Below are 20,847 nucleotides of genomic sequence, written 5' to 3' on the forward strand. Positions count from 1 at the left end.
GAAATCGAGGTAAATTAGATCTACCGCATTTCCTTTATCTAAGTAATCTGTCACCTTCTCAAAGAAGGAGATCAGATTGGTTTGGCACGATCTACCTTTAGTAAATCCGTGTTGCAATTCGTCCCAATTACCATTGACCTCTATGTCCTTGACTAATTTCTCCCTTAAAATTTTTTCCAAGACCTTACATATTACAGACGTCAAGCTAACAGGCCTATAATTACCCGGATCACTTTTATTCCCTTTCTTAAAAATAGGGACTACGTTAGCAATCCTCCAGTCATACAGCACAACCCCCGAGTTGTAATAGATTGTAATGATCCTTAAAAAAAGAAAAAAAGCCTCTGTGTATAGGGCAGACCTCCAATAATGAGGCTATCTTTTAACATAGAGCCCTCCGGTGTTCAGCCCTTGTGCAGAAGGGAATGATTTCCACAGGGATACTTAGGAGGGAGAAAGTCCCTCAATAACAATAGCTTCTTCCAAGCTGAAGCCCTTCAAGATAACAAGGAAGTTCAAGTGGGTATTCACCCATGAAAGCTCATGCTCCAAAACGTCTGTTAGTCTATAAGGTGCCACAGGACTCTGCTGCTTTTACAGATCCAGACTAACACGGCTACACCTCTGATACCCAACTGAGGACAGTCACTCAGCTTAGTGCAAATCTTCCACAAGGGGGTCTCAGATCACCAACTGCAAGAAAACTTCAGGGAGCTGGTCCCTCTAGTCGGGCTGCTCTAGCTTTTTTTCCGCCCCAAGCACGGCAGGCAGGCTGCCTTCAGCGGCGTGCCTGCGGGAGGTCTGCTGGTCCCGCAGATTTGACAGTTTGCCTATGGGAGGTCCCGGTCCCACGGATTCGGCGTACCAAGCCGCTGAATCTGCGGGACCGGGGACCTCCCGTAGGCAAGCCGCCGAAGGCTGCCCAACTGCCACCCTCGCAGGGACCGCGAGGGTGCCCCCTGTCGCTGGCTGCCCCAGGCAAGCGCTTGGAGCGCTGGTGCCTGGAGCTGCTGCTGCCTCTAGTATAGCTAATCTATTCTGTGCCCATCACTTTGGTATCTACATGTCATCTTCCTTTTTCCTACCTAGACAGAAGTATGTGCAGATTGGTAAAAAAACAATTAAAATCTCATTAAAACATGTCTGCTCCCCACTCCCTCTCCTCATATTTGTCAGAGATACCACGTACAGATTCTAGATTAGGAATCACTTTTTGCAGTTCCACCGTGGGCATGGAGAGATGAAGTTCTTATAACAGAATTGTTACATAGTATTTCATTTTGGCAAGTCCATACATGGTCATGAATAGAAGTGTAACGATGCCACATTTATTGTACAGGATCATTTTTATTTGAAAATACTGACCTATGAAAATGCATTGTAATCATAGCCGAGACTTTGATTGTATTGAAATCACATGTATTTGTGCATTTTTTCACATACAATGAAAAGAGGCTGAAATAAATGAGTTTTCTTCTTGTATTATGCACTCACAAGTACTTGTTTCAGCCTTTATAATGTTCTATTGATAGATAAAAGCAGCAAAGAATCCTGTGGCACCTTATAGACTAACAGACGTTTTGGAGCATGAGCTTTCGTGGGTGAATACCCACTTCTTCAGATGCATGTGGTGGAAATTTCCAGGGGCAGGTATATATATGCTAGCAAGCAAGCTAGAGATAATGAGGTCAGTTCAATCAGGGAGGATGAGGCCCTGTTCTAGCAGTTGAGGTGTGAAAACCAAGAGAGGAGAAACTGTTTCTGTAGTTGGCAAGCCATTCACAGTCTTTGTTCAGTCCTGAGCTGATGGTGTCAAATTTGCAGATGAACTGAAGCTCAGCAGTTTCTCTTTGAAGTCTGGTCCTGAAGTTTTTTTGCTGCAGGATGGCCACCTTAAGGTCTGCTATAGTGTGGCCAGGGAGGTTGAAGTGCTCTCCTACAGGTTTTTGTATATTGCCATTCCTAATGTCTGATTTGTGTCCATTTATCCTTTTCCGTAGAGACTGTCCAGTTTGGCCGATGTACATAGCAGAGGGGCATTGCTGGCATATGATGGCGTATATTACATTGGTGGATGTGCAGGTGAATGAACCAGTGATGGTGTGGCTGATCTGGTTAGGTCCTGTGATGGTGTCGCTGGTGTAGATATGTGGGCAGAGTTGGCATCGAGGTTTGTTGCATGGATTGGTTCCTGAGCTAGAGTTGTTATGGTGTGGTGTGCAGTTACTGGTGAGAATGTGTTTCAGGTTGGCAGGTTGTCTGTGGGCAAGGACTGGCCTGCCACCCAAGGCCTGTGAAAGTATGGGATCATACTGATAGATTGCATTGTAGTGTTATTTGCATTACTGTAGTGCCTAGAGGCCCAAAATTGAGATCAGGGCCCCATTGCACTAGGGACTCTATGTACATCTAGTGAGATACAATCCCTGCCCCAAAGAACCTAGATCTCAGTGTATTTTATAGAAGGAGCCAGCAGAGTAGCCCCGGATCCAAACATCCCCAATTTGGGTCCACATTTTGAGGCTCTACTTTTTCAACTAATCTAAATAAGATTTTGTTTGAAAGGTTAATATATGTGCACTTCTATTTCTCATATCACCTATGTCTTTCCAGTGGTGTGGTACATTCGTTTCAAATATAAAAACAAATGGTGTGTGTCAGACGTGTTAAAGGGGATACTGCTCTTAAGATTTTTTAAAAAGAAATATTCTTTTCTTACAAACAGGTGAGAAAGAGCCTCTCAGGACTATTCTCAAATCTCCCTCCTAGGCTACACATCCCTGTGGCTGTTCTTAAAAACACTGGGCCTGATTCTGATCTCACTCACACCTTGGTAAATCAGGAGTAACCCTACTAAAGCCATAGGCTCAAGCAGTGCTCAGCACAGGAACAGACTGGAGGAGCCTTCGGCCACCTTTGTATCTCTTCATATTTTGTGTCTCTTTGGCTCAAATCAGAACAGCCTCAGGAGCGAAATTCAGCTACTGGGGGAAAGCAGAGCAGCAGCACTGAAGTGACACCATTGGAGAGACCTACAAGAGACTTGAGCTGTTTGTATTTTACCTGGTCAGATGCAACTGTTTAAAGGACATATTGCTCTGTTTGTCCACACTAGCCATGCTGAACCATTTTGAGAGGCCATGCTTTGCAGCCCCATAAATACACTAGTGCTTTCCTAAATCAGTTCAGTCACAATGCATTCTGGGAACTTGTCCCACAAGGCACAAGTCACTGAAGAGGTGGCCTGTCTGAGCATAAAGAGGTGCTGTCAGGAGTGAAACAACCAGTACTGCTCCTTTCACAGCTGCCTCAGCCTGTAAACCTCCTTTAGTTCACTGACAGAACATCTCCTCCTCCATCTCCTTATAATTCCCAAACTTAAAATCCCTCTGACCCTGAGCCTCCTGCAATGGCCCTGACACCCGCTCAATGTGTCTGCAGCTGATGAATCACATTTGATTTGCTGGCTGCAAATATTGGTCTGACAAACTAAGGTGAAAGTCAAACTGTCAACCAGAGACCACAGCTGGACTGCCAGCTACAAATGCTTTCTACATAGTCCTGCATTGGGGGTCCTCCATTCAGACCCTTCACCCTATGCCACCTCCTCCCCCCTTCAGCCTTGGGGAACATGTTTCCCCTCACCTGCATGGAGAAGCTGATCTCTGGATTCTTTCATGGAGAACTGGTTCTTTGTCAAAAAAGACTGCTTAATCTTAATCATATAGTGATTGTGCCAGCTCTGGCCTTCTTTACAGGATATAAAGCCCACAGGAAAAAGTATTTTACAGAGCTCCAATTAGACAGTAATATACTGAAAAGTGTCATCCCCTACTCTCTACGACGCCCCAATTCTTTAAGATGCGAAGGGCACTCAAACCTCACAGTTGGACTCTGATTCCACGTGCCACTAGACATGAAGCTAGCTTGTCTACATATACAAGCCTCTCAGGGCCAGATCATGAAGTCAGAGCACTTACATGATTAGCTCAAATGGTAGAGTGATGACAAATCATCACACATAGTATCACACAGTCAGTTAAACTCTTTCATTGAAAAATAATGCATCTGGCTAATTATTACTATTTATGCATTGATAATGTGTTGGGTGCTAACCTAGACACACAAATTACAACAGTTTCTGCCTTCAGGAGTTCGCAATCTAGACACAAGAGAATAAAGGGTGCCAAAAGAAGCATAAAGAAGGTAGGTTTTGTTTGTTTGTTTGGTTGTTTGGTTGGTTGGTTGATTGTTTTTTTTAAAAGAAGATTCTACTCTAACACTTCATTTCTTTCAGTGTGGCTGGTTTTGTGGGGTTGGTGGAGATTAGAACATGAAGAGGGACTTCCCACATCGGGGGCAGCAGAGAGGAAGGTACGAAGACAGGCAGGACTGGCTCCAGGTTTTTTGCTGTCCCAAGCAAAAAAATTTTTGCACTGTCCCCCTCCCCTTTTTTGTGTGTGTGGCTTTTACACATGTTTTACACATGTAGGCAGAACCGGAAAGTCGTTTTCATTTTTGTCCTGGCATTTTAGCCCTATAACCGCTGTCACTGACACGACACGGAAATTGGCACGAATGGCGCCGATAGGGCGGCACAGTACACACGAGTAATCGTTAACACATTTACCCACGTTCCCATTATGAGTGACTGTGTCACGCGATGTGACACAATATTTTTCACGTCACGCTCCTATCACACTACTGTACTTGGCCATAGGTAGGGCGCTAGTCACTGGGGCGAGAGAGCTCCCTACAAGCTGGGACACACACTGGACCTAGCCCTGCCTGGTGTTTTCCTAGCGCTGAGGCCTGCACAGCTGGGAGCCCGAGGGGCATGCAATGGAGAGAGCTCTGGGGCTGGGCTTTGGCCAAGGAAGAGGCCCTGGGCTGGCTGGAGGGATGCTGCCCCTCTCTGCCTGGTCGCTTGCAGGAGGATACCCCAGGCACTGGGCACCCCAGGCACTGTGCGGGGCTGGAGAGGGACATGGCAGCCTCTGGGGCTCCAGCAGGCAGAAGCTCCCCGGGTGTCCTGGGGACCGTCCTGCCCACCTGGCTCTTACCTTGCTGTGAATCTGGCCCGAGGACTCGTCTCCCGCTGCTCCCGCCACCAGGGGTTGGAGCTGCTGCTGGATCTCAGCCCCAGTCATTCTCACTTCGGCCCTGGCATGAGTTCGGCTCAGCCCAGGCTGCCGCTGCCCTCCCCAGGCAGGAGGCAGCACAGTGGGGAGGAGGTGGAGGCAGAGACAAGCTGAGGAGAAGCCCGCAGCTGGCGCTGGAGGAGCGGCCCACCCAGCCGCCATGTTCTGCCGCCACCCCCTGCACTCCGTGGCTGGGGCAGAGCTGTCTTACAGGCTCCCGCCTGAGGGGAGGTGGCCGCTGCCCGCGGGAGAGCGGCAGGGACACGCTCCCCACTGAGCCAGCTTCCCCTGCCCCACCGCACAGCCCCGGCTGCACCTGCTCGGAGCAACAGGTGGCCAGGGGCGATCAAGATCCAGCCCAAGACACTGCCTCAGGTCGGAGCTGGGGCCCCAGCATTATGCCACCCCTGATAATTTGTTGCCCCAAGCACCTGCTTGTTTTGCTGCTGCCTAGAGCTGCCCCTGAAGACAGGAGTGGTAAAAGGATGATTTTCAGACCCTAAAGAGGTCCAGTCCAAACTTCAGTATAACTAGCTTCTCAGGATTGTAAACTTTCGATGTGTAAACTGCCTGAACAGATAGGAAATTGAATAAACTGGAGCACAGAGAGCTGCTATTCTTAAGAACAATATTCCAGGCAAACAGGAACTCACTGGTGTAAAATCAAATGTGCCTAAAGCTCCTCTTCTTGTCAGATTCTGAATGAGGCTCCCTCCCTCTTTTCTGCTGAGCTGTCAGAAGGAATCTCCTCACATTGAGTTTTCCTTCATTCTTCAACAGGCTGTAGGCAGGCAAAGGCTGCCAGTATGACCCAGAGGAAAGAAAACAGGTACTAAAGCCCAGATCCTCACAGGTATTTAGGTGCCTAACTCCCAAAGGCCTCGATCCTTTAACGATCAGGGTCCAAGGGACTAGCTGAACAAAAGTTCTCCAATGAAAAGCACCAGGAACACACCTCCAGAAAGGGCGTTGACTTGAGCTATGAGGCCCAGATCCACAATGGTAGCTAGGTTCCTAACTTCCATTGATTTCAATGGAAGTTACGAGCCTAAATACCTCTGTGGATCTGGGCCTAAATCCCTATTTGAGTCTTGGTTGCCTGCGAGTTCATGCAGATCTGACTTCTGTTCCCAATGTCACAGACGTCCTGTATCACCTTAGCACTACTCATATGAATACAGGTTTGTAGCATTAGGCACAAAATCCTATAGCTGCTGATCTTTCAAGCTTTTCTTCATGGATAGACCTTTATCTTTTGCAAAGACTCACTGAAGTCACTGGCTCTCCACAAAAGTGCAGAGATCTTCCCATACGGAACAGTTTGCAGTACTGGGGTTCTACTAATTAGGTACATACACACACATTTTAAAAATCCCCATTGTGACCTTTGACAAGTCTAAGGCCATGTCTATACTAGCTGTACCAGTGCAGCTGCACCACTGTAAGATCACACCTGTAACCGCTCTATGCAGGCGGAAGAGATCTCTCCTGTTGACATCGTAAAACCACCTTCAGCAGCGGCGTTAGCTATGTTGCAGGAGAAGCTCTCTCGCTGATTTAGCTCTGTTCACACCGAGGCGCTTCTGTCAGTGTAACTTATGTTGCTCAGGGGTGTTTTTTTTCACACCCCCTGAGCAACATAGGTTATAGTGACAAAGGTGTAGTTAATGATACAATTCTGCTATAGGGTGTGGTGTGTAGTTAGCAGGGGTGCCTATCAGGAGTGGTACTCTCCTCAAGTCTCACTCATTGGTAGGGGAAGGGCTTTTAATGTGGGGTTCATTGCAAAGCCTGGCACACAGGGTGATGGGATTTGTGGTGAGGCTCAGACCTCTCAGCAGGGATGGGGTGGGAATCTCTCATTATATCAGGCTAAGTGCTTCCCTTGGGCATGAAGGATTGGGAGTGGTGGTGTATGGGTGTGGAGGGAAGTGAGTTTTGGGTGAATGGTGGTGGCTGTGGAGTGGTGCTATCTTCATGGAGAAAAGGAATGATCTTCCTTCCTACTCCTACCCACTGTGTGGGACTGAGGGGCCCTCCCAAATAGCTGAAGGGGAGGTCCCCCAACTCATGGGATGTCTTTAATGCTGAGGAGGTGACATCCCAGTCTCTCTCAATGGGGGATGGTGGTGGTGAATTTCTCTACAGGGGTGCCTGTGGGAGGGTGGGGGAGTACAGGTATCTCCTACTTTCAGTGGTGGGTGGGGTGATGCTTTCCTGTGGGGGTGACCACCAGTCTCTCTCAGTGGGGGGGAGGTCAGGCTGTGCCCTGGGAGGGTCAAGGGTCTCTCTCAGTATGTGTGTGGGGTCAGACTGTGCCCTGGGGGGGGGTCTCGGGGGTTCACTCAAGGTGGTCAGACTGTGCCCGGAGGGGGGGTCTGGTGGGTCAGGCTCTCAGTGGTGGGATCAGACTGTGGCCTGGGGACATTGCGGGGGGGTTAGGCTCTCAATGAAGGGATCAGACTGTGCCCTGGGGGTGTCTGAACGTTTCACTTGGGGGGTCAGACTGTAGTCTCGGAGGTTACGGGGGATCAGGCTCTCAGTGAATGGGGTCAGGCGGTGCCCTAGGGGTGTCTGGACGGGGCAGTCATGCTCTCAGTGTGGGGGATAAGCTGTGCACTGGGTGCGTTTGGGCAGGGCAGTCAGGCTCTCAGTGGGGGGTCAGGCTGTGCCTGGGGGCAGCTGGGTGGGGCAGTTAGGATCTTGGGAGGGGGTGAGGTGCCTTGCAGGTGTCTGGGCGGGGTGGTCAGGCTCTCGGGAGCGGGTCAGGCTGTGGCTTGGGGGTGTCCGGGCGGGGCGGTCAGGCTCTCGGGGGTGGGGGGTCAAGCTGTGCCCTGTGGATGTTGAGGGTGTCAGGCTGTGCCCTGGGGGTGTCTGGGCAGGGCAGTCAGGCTCTCGGAGTGGGGCTCAGGCTGTGCCTGGGGGTATCTCGGCAGGACAGTCAGGCTCTTAGGGTGGGGTCAGGCTGGGCCCTGTGGGCAGGGCCCGTGCAACCATTTAGGTGACCGAGGTGGTCGCCTAAGGCACTAGGATTTGGGGGGTACCATTTTCTTCAGCAGCGACCATGGCGGCTGGATCATCGGCCGCCCTGGTCACCGCCGGCATTTAGGCGGAGTGAGCTGGGGCAGGGGAGCGCGGGGAGAGCCGCCTGCAGCAAGTAAAGGAGGGGGCGGCACACAGGGGAACTCCTCATCCCAACTAACCCCTGCCCCGCCTCCTCCCCGAGCATGCCGTGGCTGCTTCACTTCTTCCGCCTCCCAGGCTTGCGATTGGCGCCGCAAGCCTGGGAGGCGGGAGAAGTGAAGCAGCGACGGCGTGCTTGGGTTGGAGACGGATCAGGGGTGAGCTGGGGCAGGGGTGCTTCAGGGTGGATGGTGGGGAGCTGCTGCAAGGGGGCACCTCAGGGTGGAGGGGGGGAGCTGCTGTGGGGGGGGAGCCTCAGGGCAGGGGCGTGGGGGTGAGGGAGCAAGGTGGAAGTTTTGCCTAGCGCGCAAAACATCCTTGCACCAGCCCTGCCTGCGGGTGTCTGGGTGGGGCAGTCAGGCTGTGCCCTGGGGGTATCTGGGCAGGGCAGTCAGGCTCTCAGGGGGGGTCAGGCTGTGCCCTGGGGGTGCCAGGGAGCAGTCAGGCTCTCGGGGGGGTCAGGCTATGCATTGGGGCTACCTGGGGAGGCAGTCAGGCTCTTGGGGGGTCAGGCTGTATCCTAGGGGTGCCGGGGGGCAGTCAGGCTCTCGGGGGGGCAGGGTGTACCCTAAGGGTGCCGGGGAGGGGCCAGTCAGGCTCTCGGGGGGTCAGGCTGTGCCCTAGGTGTGCCGGGCGGGCAGTCAGGCTCTCGGGGGGGTTCAGGCTGTGCCCTAGGGGTCCGGGGGGGCAGTCAGGCTGTCGGGGGGTCAGGCTGTGCCCTAGGGGTGCCAGGCGGGCAGTCAGGCTCTCGGGGGGGGGGTCAGGCTGTGCCCTAGGGGTGCTGGGGGGCAGTCAGGCTCTCGGGGGGTCAGGCTATGCCCTACGGGTGCCGGGGGGGCAGTCAGGCTCTCGGGGGGGGGTCAGGCTGTGCCCTACGGGTGCCGGGGGGCAGTCAGGCTCTCGGGGGGGGGGTCAGGCTGTGCCCTAGGGGTGCCGGGGGGGCAGTCAGGATCTCGGGGGGGTCAGGCTATGCCCTAGGGGTGCCGGGGGGGCACTCAGGCTCTCGGGGGGGTCAGGCTGTGCCCTACAGGTGCCGGGGGGACAGTAAGGCTCTTGGGGGGTCAGGCTGTGCCCTAGGGGTGCCGGGGGGGCCAGGCTGTGCCCTACGGGTGCCGGGGGGACAGTAAGGCTCTTGGGGGGTCAGGCTGTGCCCTAGGGGTGCCGGGGGGCAGTCAGGCTCTCGGGGGGGTCAGGCCGTGCCCTAAGGGTGCTGTGGGGTGCAGTTAGGCTCTCGGGGGAATCAGGCTGTGCCCCAGGGGTGCCGTGGGGGGCAGTCAGGCTCTCAGGGGGTCAGGCTGTGCCCTAGGGGTGCCGTGGGGGGCAGTCAGGCTCTCGGAGGAGTCAGGCTGTGCCCTAGGGGTGCCGGGGGGGCAGTCAGGCTCTCGGGGGGGTCAGCCTGTGCCCTAGGGGTGCCGGGGGGCAGTCAGGCTCTCGGGGTTCAGGTTGTGCCCTAGGGGTGCCGGGCGGGCAGTCAGGCTCTCGGGGGGGTCAGGCTGTGCCCTCGGGTTGCCGGGGGGGCAGTCAGGCTCTCGGGGCGGGTCAGGCTGTACCCTTGGGGTGCCGGGGGGGTCAGGCTGTGCCCTACGGGTGCCGGGGGGGCAGGCAGGCTCTCGGGGGGTCAGGCTGTACCCTAGGGGTGCCGGGGGGCAGTCAGGCTCTCGGGGGGGGGGTCAGGCTGTGCCCTAAGGGTGCCGGGGGGGCAGTCAGGCTGTACCCTAGGGGTGCCGGGGGGCAGTCAGGCTCTCGGGGGGGTCAGGCTGTGCCCTAAGGGTGCCGGGGGGCAGTCAGGCTCTCAGGGGGGTCAGGCTGTGCCCTAGGGGTGCCGGGGGGCAGTCAGGCTCTCGGGGGGGGGGGGGTCAGGCTGTGCCCTAGGGGTGCCGGGGGGCAGTCAGGCTCTCGGGGGGGGTCAGGCTGTGCCCTAGGGGTGCCGGGGGGGCAGTCAGGATCTCGGGGGGTCAGGCTGTGCCCTAGGGGTGCCGGGGGGGCACTCAGGCTCTCGGGGGGGTCAGGCTGTGCCCTACGGGTGCCGGGGGGACAGTAAGGCTCTTGGGGGGGTCAGGCTGTGCCCTAGGGGTGCCGGGGGGGCCAGGCTGTGCCCTACGGGTGCCGGGGGGACAGTAAGGCTCTTGGGGGGTCAGGCTGTGCCCTAGGGGTGCCGGGGGGCAGTCAGGCTCTCGGGGGGGTCAGGCTGTGCCCTAAGGGTGCTGGGGGGTGCAGTCAGGCTCTCGGGGGAATCAGGCTGTGCCCCAGGGGTGCTGTGGGGGGCAGTCAGGCTCTCAGGGGGTCAGGCTGTGCCCTAGGGGTGCCGTGGGGGGCAGTCAGGCTCTCGGAGGAGTCAGGCTGTGCCCTAGGGGTGCCGGGGGGGCAGTCAGGCTCTCGGGGGGGTCAGGCTGTGCCCTAGGGGTGCCGTGGGGGGCAGTCAGGCTCTCGGAGGAGTCAGGCTGTGCCCTAGAGGTGCCGGGGGGGCAGTCAGGCTCTCGGGGGGGTCAGGCTGTGCCCTAGGGGTGCCGGGGGGGCAGTCAGGCTCTCGGGGGGGTCAGGCTGTGCCCTAGGGGTGCCCGGGGGCAGTCAGGCTCTCGGGGGGGTCAGGCTGTGCCCTAAGGGTGCCGGGGGGGCAGTCAGGCTCTCGGGGGGGTCAGGCTGTGCCCTAAGGGTGCCGGGGGGCAGTCAGGCTCTCGGGGTTCAGGTTGTGCCCTAGGGGTGCCGGGCGGGCAGTCAGGCTCTCGGGGGGGTCAGGCTGTGCCCTAGGGTTGCCGGGGGGGGCAGTCAGGCTCTCGGGGGGGTCAGGCTGTACCCTAGGGGTGCCGGGGGCAGTCAGGCTCTCGGGGGGGTCAGGCTGTGCCCTAAGGGTGCTGGGGGGGCAGTCAGGCTGTACCCTAGGGGTGCCGGGGGGCAGTCAGGCTCTCGGGGGGGTCAGGCTGTGCCCTAGGGGTGCCGGGGGGGCAGTCAGGCTGTGCCCTAGGGGTGCCGGGGGGCAGTCAGGCTCTCGGGGGGGGGGGTCAGGCTGTGCCCTAAGGGTGCCGGGGGGGGCAGTCAGGCTGTGCCCTAGGGGTGCCGGGGGGCAGTCAGGCTCTCGGGGGGGTCAGGCTGTGCCCTAGGGGTGCCGGGGGGCAGTCAGGCTCTCGGGGGGGTCAGGCTGTACCCTAGGGGTGCCGGGGGGGCAGTCAGGCTCTCGGGGGGGTCAGGCTGTGCCCTAGGGGTGCCGGGGGGCAGTCAGGCTCTCGGGGGGGTCAGGCTGTACCCTAGGGGTGCCGGGGGGCAGTCAGGCTCTCGGGGGGTCAGGCTGTAGCCTAGGGGTGCCGGGGGGCAGTCAGGCTCTCGGGGGGGGGGTCAGGCTGTACCCTAGGGGTGCCGGGGGGGTCAGGCTGTGCCCTACGGGTGCCGGGGGGGGCAGTCAGGCTCTCGGGGGGGTCAGGCTGTGCCCTAAGGGTGCCGGGGGGGCAGTCAGGCTCTCGGGGGGGTCAGGCTGTGCCCTAAGGGTGCCGGGGGGCAGTCAGGCTCTCGGGGTTCAGGTTGTGCCCTAGGGGTGCCGGGCGGGCAGTCAGGCTCTCGGGGGGGTCAGGCTGTGCCCTAGGGTTGCCGGGGGGGCAGTCAGGCTCTCGGGGCGGGTCAGGCTGTACCCTTGGGGTGCCGGGGGGGTCAGGCTGTGCCCTACGGGTGCCGGGGGGGGCAGTCAGGCTCTCGGGGGGGTCAGGCTGTACCCTAGGGGTGCCGGGGGCAGTCAGGCTCTCGGGGGGGTCAGGCTGTGCCCTAAGGGTGCTGGGGGGGCAGTCAGGCTGTACCCTAGGGGTGCCGGGGGGCAGTCAGGCTCTCGGGGGGGTCAGGCTGTGCCCTAAGGGTGCCGGGGGGGCAGTCAGGCTGTGCCCTAGGGGTGCCGGGGGGCAGTCAGGCTCTCGGGGGGGGGGGGTCAGGCTGTGCCCTAAGGGTGCCGGGGGGGGCAGTCAGGCTGTGCCCTAGGGGTGCCGGGGGGCAGTCAGGCTCTCGGGGGGGTCAGGCTGTGCCCTAGGGGTGCCGGGGGGCAGTCAGGCTCTCGGGGGGGTCAGGCTGTACCCTAGGGGTGCCGGGGGGGCAGTCAGGCTCTCGGGGGGGTCAGGCTGTGCCCTAGGGGTGCCGGGGGGCAGTCAGGCTCTCGGGGGGGTCAGGCTGTACCCTAGGGGTGCCGGGGGGCAGTCAGGCTCTCGGGGGGTCAGGCTGTAGCCTAGGGGTGCCGGGGGGCAGTCAGGCTCTCGGGGGGGTCAGGCTGTGCCCTAAGGGTGCCGGGGGGCAGTCAGGCTCTCGGGGGGGGGGGTCAGGCTGTACCCTAGGGGTGCCGGTCAGATTCTCCCTATCTCTCCGGCTCTGGCGCGCTCAGAGCCGGGCACGGCTGCGGTCGCGCTGGTGGCGGAGGCGCGCGCGCTGTCCTGTCTCGCGGCGCGGTCCCGCTCGGTCACGTGCCCGGGAGGAGGCGGAGCTGCGGCCGGGCTGCCGTGGGTGTCCTGGGTGCTTGGCAGGGAGCGGGCCGACCCCCTCCCCCGGTGCGACGGGCCCAAGGTCGGGCCCTCAGCCCGCTGCCCGCCGCGGACACGGCGGAGGCTCCCCCAGGTGAGGGCGGGGCCGGGCCGCGGGGTCGGGGGCAGCAGGCCTGACAGGGCCGGGGGGGCGGAGGCGGGGCCGGGAGTGTCAGCGGGAGTGGGCCCGGCTCGAGGGGGGCAGGGGCCGGGCACGGAGCGGGGCTGTGCCCGGAGAGCGGGGCCGGCTCGGGTGCTCAGGGCCCGGGAAATGGGGAGCGCGGGGGCGGCGGCCTGGCCCGGCTCCCGGGGACTGGCCCCGCTCTTGCTGCCCGGGCCCGGCTCCTGCGGGTAGCGGGGCTGGCTGGGGTCTCCCTTGGGCTTCACGCCTTGGGGGGTGCCTCGTAGTTGGAGTAAAGGCGGGAATTTGTAAAGGAGCCTGCGGGCGTTGGGCACTGGTGAATTTCAGTGGGGTTTGGGTGCCGAAGTCCCAGCATGTATAGAAACTGCAGGTCTGAGATGGGGCTGGCCCCCTGCACGATGCCCCAGCCGTGTGCACACCTGTGCTGTCATGGTGCTCCTGGCTCCCTGAACAAAGCTGGCTCAGTCATTCACAGTTAACAGCTTGACCAGGTCTGACGCAGAGCCCCCTGGGAGATGAGGACTTGTGTCGCTTTCCTAGCATTCTCTGTATGTGGTTAACATAGCACCACAGTTTTGCAGCAAACTTGGTATGTTATGTTTGTGAATTGGTGTATGTCTTGTCAGTCTGTCTGCTGGCTTTCTTACATCTGTTTGTAATTGTGGACACCTTAAACTGGATCCATCACAGTTTAGTAGGAGAGTGTTCAATCTTGAATCGGCTAGACCATCATCACTTACACTTCAAAGAATGTAGCATTGCTGGGCTGGTACAGATTGTTAACCCTCAAATCCAATATCCTGCCTTTAGTTGTGTCAGTGGCACTGTTGCATATGGCCATTGGTAGATCCTGTAACTTTTCTTACTTGATACATTATCCTTCCTATTTCTAATTTCTGAACAGGCAATATTTCATGCATTTATTGTAATTCTCTTTCAACCCTTCTAAAAATAAATGAGTAGAGCAACTTTCTGTCCTCTTGTTCTGAGGTCTGCATTATTTTTAAAAACTTAACTGCTTTAAAACTTGGTTAACTGTGTTAAGTGACCTGAGTATAGAAAATGGTGGGTTCTGGGTTTCTCTGATTTCATAGGGGTATCCTGCCTGGCCAGTTGTATCCCTATTCTGGTTATGACAAGTTTAATTTTAGTCCTGTGAGCCTTATCTGGATTTTAAAGTTGCATATTGCAGATGCAAATACTTAGCATAATTTAAAGTTTAAAGGGAAAATATTTATGCTTCATCATTATAGAAAAGTCTGCATCTGTTATCATAATGGTATTAAACCTGCATGAGCATTTTTCATTGTAGCTTTACAAAGGTGATATTAAGGTAGCCAGTACCCAAGCATCATTCTTCATCCTTCACAGATGGAGAAATTGAGCCACAAAGAGTGAAATGATCAAAAGTGGCCTGTAATTATGGAAACAACTTCTGGGTGCCCAGCTTTTAGTCATGTATTGTCTGTTTTTTTGGTTTTGTTTTCCAGAGGTGGTGAGCACTTTGAGCTCCCATGAACTTCATGTGGAGCTGTGTGTGTCAACACCTCAGAAAAACAGTCGATGTTTCAAGTCAGGTACCCCAAATTTGTGGTTGCTTTTGATAAATTTGGGCTCATTCCCTCTACGGTTACACAGCAGAGCTGGGAATAGAGCATGAATCTCATGACTCCTTAGGTTAATACCCTATCCATTGAACCGTATTGCTTCCTTTTAACATTAACTTAGAATGTCCTGGCTTTACCATGACATTTTTGGATGGTAATTCTGTGATTCTAACTTTTGCTGCTAAGGTCATATTTCATGGTTTCTGCACCATACTCTGGCTTCTGCTCACAGTCCCCCCTCAGCAGGCTTCAAACTTACCCTAGAGAGAGAACTGAAGTTGCTGCTTCTGTGTGCAATAAGGCTCTGTCTGACAAACTTGCCCCTCGGTAGAACTTACAAGAGAGGAACTGCCTATGGTGGCCTTGCTGCTTACGTGGTAATCTTGCATTAATTAATAACAGTGGCAAATCTGATGGGTATAGTTATTTACTCCCTTAAAAACAAAACAAAACAAAAATCAAAATACTTTGGAAAGCCAGGCATTTCTAAACTAAGATTAAACTTTCAATGGCCTAAACACTTAATGTGGAACTGCACAGTTACATTTCAACAAACAACCACAGTGCTGCCCTGAACACTGTCTATGTAAGGTAAATAAAAGTCTGAATAAGACACTGAGTTGAGACCACTAAACCCTATATACCTTGAGTATGCATGTTTAAACATATTAAAACCAGTATATTTTGTCGGTTCGTCTATGGACCTTAAAAAGTTTATAATATTAGACATCTTGTACTAGATCCACTGCATTTTAGGTAATGGTTTGAATCATAGTTGAGTTGTGTAGGTGTACTGGGATTGTGATGTGTGCAGCAGCAGGGAACCACACTGTTGAGGATACCAAAGGGTTAATATGACTGTAAGATTCTGATATCAGTTGGTTGTATTTGGAAAAGTGGGATTTCACAAGTTGTTGGTGTGTATTTGAAGTACAGTAGGCAAGATGCTTTTGTTTCTGTGTTACCCCAGAGAGACTACATTATTTAGAAGCTAATTTGTAGTTATATAGGTTGTGCCCGTGGTGAATTTATATACATGCTAGTATGTAGAACATTAGACAGTATTGTACTCAACACTGAAAATGCAACAAAGAATCCTGTGGCACCTTATAGACTAACAGAAGTTTTGGAGCATGAGCTTTCGTGAGTGAACACCCACTTCGTCAGATGCATGTGATGAAGTGGTTATTCACCCACGAAAGCTCATGCTTCAAAACTTCTGTTAGTTTATAAGGTGCCACAGGATTCTTTGCTGCTTTTACAGATTCAGACTAACACGGCTACCCCTCTGATACTTAACACTGAAAATGAGTCTCATACCCCATTATACTGTGTGCAGGCATAAGGTTGTTTGATAACCTTTGGGAAGGCTGGGGGAAGACTAGCTTGAAACTTACTAGACCTGATAAACCTGAGGCCCATACAAAAGATGTCAATGAAGGCTCATCATCAATGTCCAGAGGGGCAGCACCCTGCTGAGAAACCAAGCCTCCCACCTCCAGCTGCTGTCTAGATAGTAGGAGTGGCCAAGCATGTACATTTTTCATCTCTGCTTCACAGGGCACTGACTTCTCCTTGTAAGTGGTAACCTTTTCAGCTCTGTGATCTCTAGAGTAGCAATGCTTCTTGCAGAAGGTGTGTTTTGGCCAGTGCTCCTTGGTCTATGCTAGTTTATAATTACTTTTTTTAGCTATAATCCAAGGTGGTGTATTAAACTCGTGAAGCTCTAACTGTTTTGGATCCTGACTACCTTTTAAAATCAGTTTCTCTCCTGGTGTGATACTGCTGGAGATCAGCCAAGATTGTGATTTAACAGGAGGGCTGGTGACAGGTTTTTAAGGTGAGATCCTTGTCTCTTTAATGCCTTCCAACACATTGGTCCACCAGAGCTCAGTTTTTTAAATTTTATTATTTCAACATGGACGCTATTACTAGTGTTTGTTGTTGTTGTTGTTGTTTTGCAGGCACCCCATCCTTTGCTCTGGGCATCCGTACAATTAAAATTGACAATATCCTACCTTAATCCAAAATAAGAAAAACATGCCCATTCCATCATAGCTAAATTGCTAACTTCCTGGTTGCACCTAGCAGTAAATACATTTACAACAACAACAAATAAAGAAAAGAAAGGAAAATAGTGGAACATTGCAGTGTAACTGAAAGATTAATGCATCTGAATGGACTTAGAGGGAGTTTGAGAATGGAGGGGAATGCATGGATAACACCTGGTAATAGCTGTCTCCTTTTTTATCATGAGGGAGCTCCAGATTAAGTGCCACAGTTTACTTCTATTGTGGCAGTATGACACAGGGAGGAGGGCAGTCTCTTATAACCAGGTGCCAACTTTTTCAGTGTTTAAAAAGTTAAAACTAACGCCTGTTAGTATAATGTGCTTCTGCCATGACACTCCACTCAATAATTGAGCAGTTACAATATGCACCATCTTCAGTTTGATGTAGCCCCCCATGTAGGGTGCTGTGAGGGGGGATTTGTGAAAGTGGGAGAGTTTGAGCAGAGCTGAACAGAGACAGAGGGAGTGTTTCCTTTTCTATACACATTTGGAGTATTAAGTGCAGCTCCCTGGTGTTTTGGATTGAGTGTGCCCTATTTTGATTTTGTTCAATCTGTGTGAATGTGAGGGAGGGATACAGATATTTTTTCACTCTGGCTACTAAGTGTTGTGTAACTGCAAGCCTTGGATATGCAATTTAAGATAATTGTAAATCAAATAATTTAAAAAAATAAATCCAACATTGTACTGGGCCCTCTATGGGGACTGTACCTTTTTATCACTCTAATAGGCATCTGAAAAATTTTAAGCCTCCTTGCTCTTCGCCCCTACTCCCTTTTCAGTCCTCTGAAACTTATCTGTGGTTGTTGGAAAAGAGAGACTTCTCATTCTCTTCCCTCCACTCAGGAGCTTCTTGACAGTTGTACATTTGGAGCTTTCTGCTATGATGCTCCTTTCCTAATCTCTTGGCTGCAGTATAGGAAAATCTCTCTCTCTCTCTCTCTCTCTCTCTGTTTCTTTTGGTCCTCCCATGTGAATAGCTTCAGTGTTTGCCTCTGCTATGGGTCATAGGTTTCCTAGACAGTAGCAAAATGAAATTGACATGATTCTTCTCAGCTTCACTGCTGATCACAGGTTTCTTAATAGCACCAGTGACACTAAAAGGAGTCTTGCTAATTTCACCTAGCTTCTGTTTGATAAAGCTGAAGCAGCTGAAGACACTAGTGTTGTTTGCAGAATCAGGAACACATCAGTGTGTCGGCTCAGGTACAAAAAGATCTTAGTTTTGAAGGTTAAAAATACATATATTTAAAAATGATAGCTAGCATTGTGCAAAAATTGACATGCCTTCTTGTCAGGGAAAATTCTCTTAGTTGCTGCTGGCAATTGGATTTGTCAATCTCATGCAGAGGCTTTGATGTTAATATTGTTTGTAGTATCTTAATGCTGTATTTTCCTACTTTAAAACATGAACTACTTTAGAATTTCTGGACTTTTGCATACTTGTTCAAAGAATACTTTAACAGCGGGCACAGCAGAATAAATTAGATTTGGAGTTCTTCAGCCACGTTATTCTTAGTAGTTGGCAAAAAAGCTTTCAGTTAAAACTTCTTAATTTCAAAACATGAATTCCTGGTCTGATTACACCCAAATTTTATAAATACTACCAAGACTTTTCTGGCAGAAGTAATTATGAGAACCTTGAGCCAAATCAGTTTAGTTGTGGGTAAAGTGACCTTTCAGTAGAAAGCTTGTCACAACATTGACTATGGACTGTCTCACCATAATTAAAAATTAGTTTCTTAGCTGCACTTGGAAAAGCAAACTAAAGCGCAGTTTATTATCAGAAAAATACATGTAATTTTAATTAACTGATTATTTCATTGTGTATGTTTAATGATTGTTTGAGTGTGCCTGTGTATCTTAATGAAATACTGCATTACTATAAAACTCTGGCTTTCTTGTGGAACAGAAAATTGAATTTATATTGTTTCCAAATGGAAATGTTCTCTTTCACATGATACTAACAATTTGGCTAATTATTATTTACCATTCAGGTATTAAATTTTACAGGATGCCAGTTCCACGAATAGTGGTGACACTTTTAAAAAATTAATTTGTAACTAATTGGCAGGGTAGGGCAGCGGGAATCTCCTTTTATTTGGATCTAACCTATGAAAATATTAATCTTTTTAGGTAACCGATTAGTTGCAATTGGAATTTGTTTCCAGAGTTAAGTCCTCTCTTCCTTATTCTTCAGTCATGCCTGGAGAGCTGATCAGTTGGCTTTATGTACAATAAAAGTTAGAATGTCTCCAGTGATGGAACTGTGTCAAGGGACATCATCTAGAATCACTCTTTTCAGTGAATTTCAATGAAATGTATGGAATTTTAACAAATAAATACACCATGAAACACAATAAAATTCCATTAAAGCATATCAATATGCCTCATACCCAAGATCACCTACATCAGGGGTGGCCAACCTGCGCCTGAGAAGGAGCCAGACTTTACCAATGTACATTGCTAAAGAGCCACAGTAATACATCAGCAGCCCTGGTCATCTCCCCCCTGCACCTGCCAGCAGCCCCACTGATCAGCACCTCCTCCTCCCTCCCACAGTGTGCAGGAGGCTCTGAGGGGGAGTAGGAGGAGCGAGGGCATAGTAGGCTCAGGGGAGGTGATGGGAAGGGGTGAAGTGGGGACAGGGCCTGTGGTAGAGCCAGGAGTGGAGCAGTGAGCACCCCCCCGGCACATTGGAAAGTTGGTGCCTGTAGCTCCAGTCCTGTACAAGGAGCTGCATATTAACCTCGGAAGAGCCGCATGCGGCTCTGGGGCCACAGATTGGCCACCCCTGACCTACTTCCTAACACATTGCATTTTCACATGTTGTAGAAACATGGAAGAAAGATTTTTTTCAAAGGATTTTATTGTTTCAGCATTATGGGAAGAGCTGTTGGCTGAATAATATAAACAGTTAATAGTTCTCAAACCTGTTTATTGCTACAAACTCTAAACATCATTATAATTTTAATTGTAGCCATTAACTTCTGGATGGTCGCCAAGAACTTATCTTTTCCTATTATTTTAAGTTAAGTATAGCCATGGTGGCTTATACCATTAATGCTAGGCATACGGGGGAAGTGTAGAACTTCCACTGTGGGAACTTCATACCAATTCACCTCAGCCTCTGCAGTTCACATAGCAAATTTCTGGCAAGTTATCAGTTACATCTAATATTCATGTGTTAAAATCAACAACACTTTTCTCAAATGTGTATCATAATTCTACCTAAGATCTTTAAGATTATTTCACTGTCTCACAATGTATCTGTCCATCCCTCTTACCGCACGATTTGGAGAGAGAGACCAGTCTTTATGCATGTGATCTTCTATCTAAGCTGTTACTTAATCCTGGCTCTGTGTCCCCTTAGGTCAGGGATCAGGTTTTCTCTCTGCAGCACCCTCAGTAACTGATCCACATTATAGTTCCAGGATCCGTTTCTTTTAGGCTTAAATGGTTGCTAAAATATTCTTTCATTTTACAGAAATAGAGAGAAAAATCATCAAATAACAATATGCTAACAATGACTACCATGGAAAACAGTATTAGTCTGACCTTAAATTTAGCTACAGAACATTGAAATCTTCCATACAGGATAACGCTCTTTCAGCCAAAGCCGTTTGTTTCTGCCTGTCAGTTTGATATCCAAACATAGGTTTAGAGAGGTCTGTCTGTCCTAATGTAACTGGAGACGCTGTTGATTTTTGCCGCTCAAGTCTTAATTTGTGTTTGACAGCCCTGGATGTAATGTTAAACAATTAAAAAAAATAATTGCGATTAATTTCACAATTAAAAAAATTAATGGCGATTAATCACACTGTTAATAATAGAATGCTATTTATTTAAATATTTTGGGATGTTTTCTATATTTTCAATTATATTGATTTAAATTACAAGACAGAATACGAAGTGTACAGTGCTCACTTTATATTTATTTCTGATTACAAATATTCGCATTGTAAAAAAACAAAATAAATAGTATTTTTCAATTCACCTAATTCAAGTACTGTAGTGCAATCTATTTATCCTGAAAGTTGAACTTACAAATGTAAAATTATGTACAAAAAATTACTTCATTCAAAAATAAAACAATGCGAAACTTTAGCACACACTCAGTCCTATTTCTTGTTCAGCCAATCGCTCAGACAAACAAGGTTGTTTACATTTGCAGGAGATGAAGTTGCCCGCTTCTTGTATACAGTGTCCCCTGAAA

The 20,847-nt window shown here is 51.6% G+C and overlaps 1 protein-coding gene across 3 annotated transcripts in view; it reads left to right on the plus strand.

The window, feature by feature from the left end:
- The first annotated feature begins 12,780 nt into the window (after positions 1-12,780).
- The window catches only part of NCOA6 (nuclear receptor coactivator 6), a 76,174-nt gene continuing 68,107 nt past the window's right edge, over positions 12,781-20,847 (plus strand). For all 3 annotated transcript variants that reach the window (XM_030533511.1, XM_030533512.1, XM_030533513.1), the window contains exon 1: positions 12,781-12,905. The gene's annotated coding sequence lies outside the window, so the exon portion shown is untranslated. The remainder of the gene's footprint in view (positions 12,906-20,847) is intronic.

This window comes from Gopherus evgoodei, chromosome 14 (assembly GCF_007399415.2).
Source record: "Gopherus evgoodei ecotype Sinaloan lineage chromosome 14, rGopEvg1_v1.p, whole genome shotgun sequence".
Lineage (NCBI taxonomy): Eukaryota > Metazoa > Chordata > Testudines > Testudinidae > Gopherus > Gopherus evgoodei.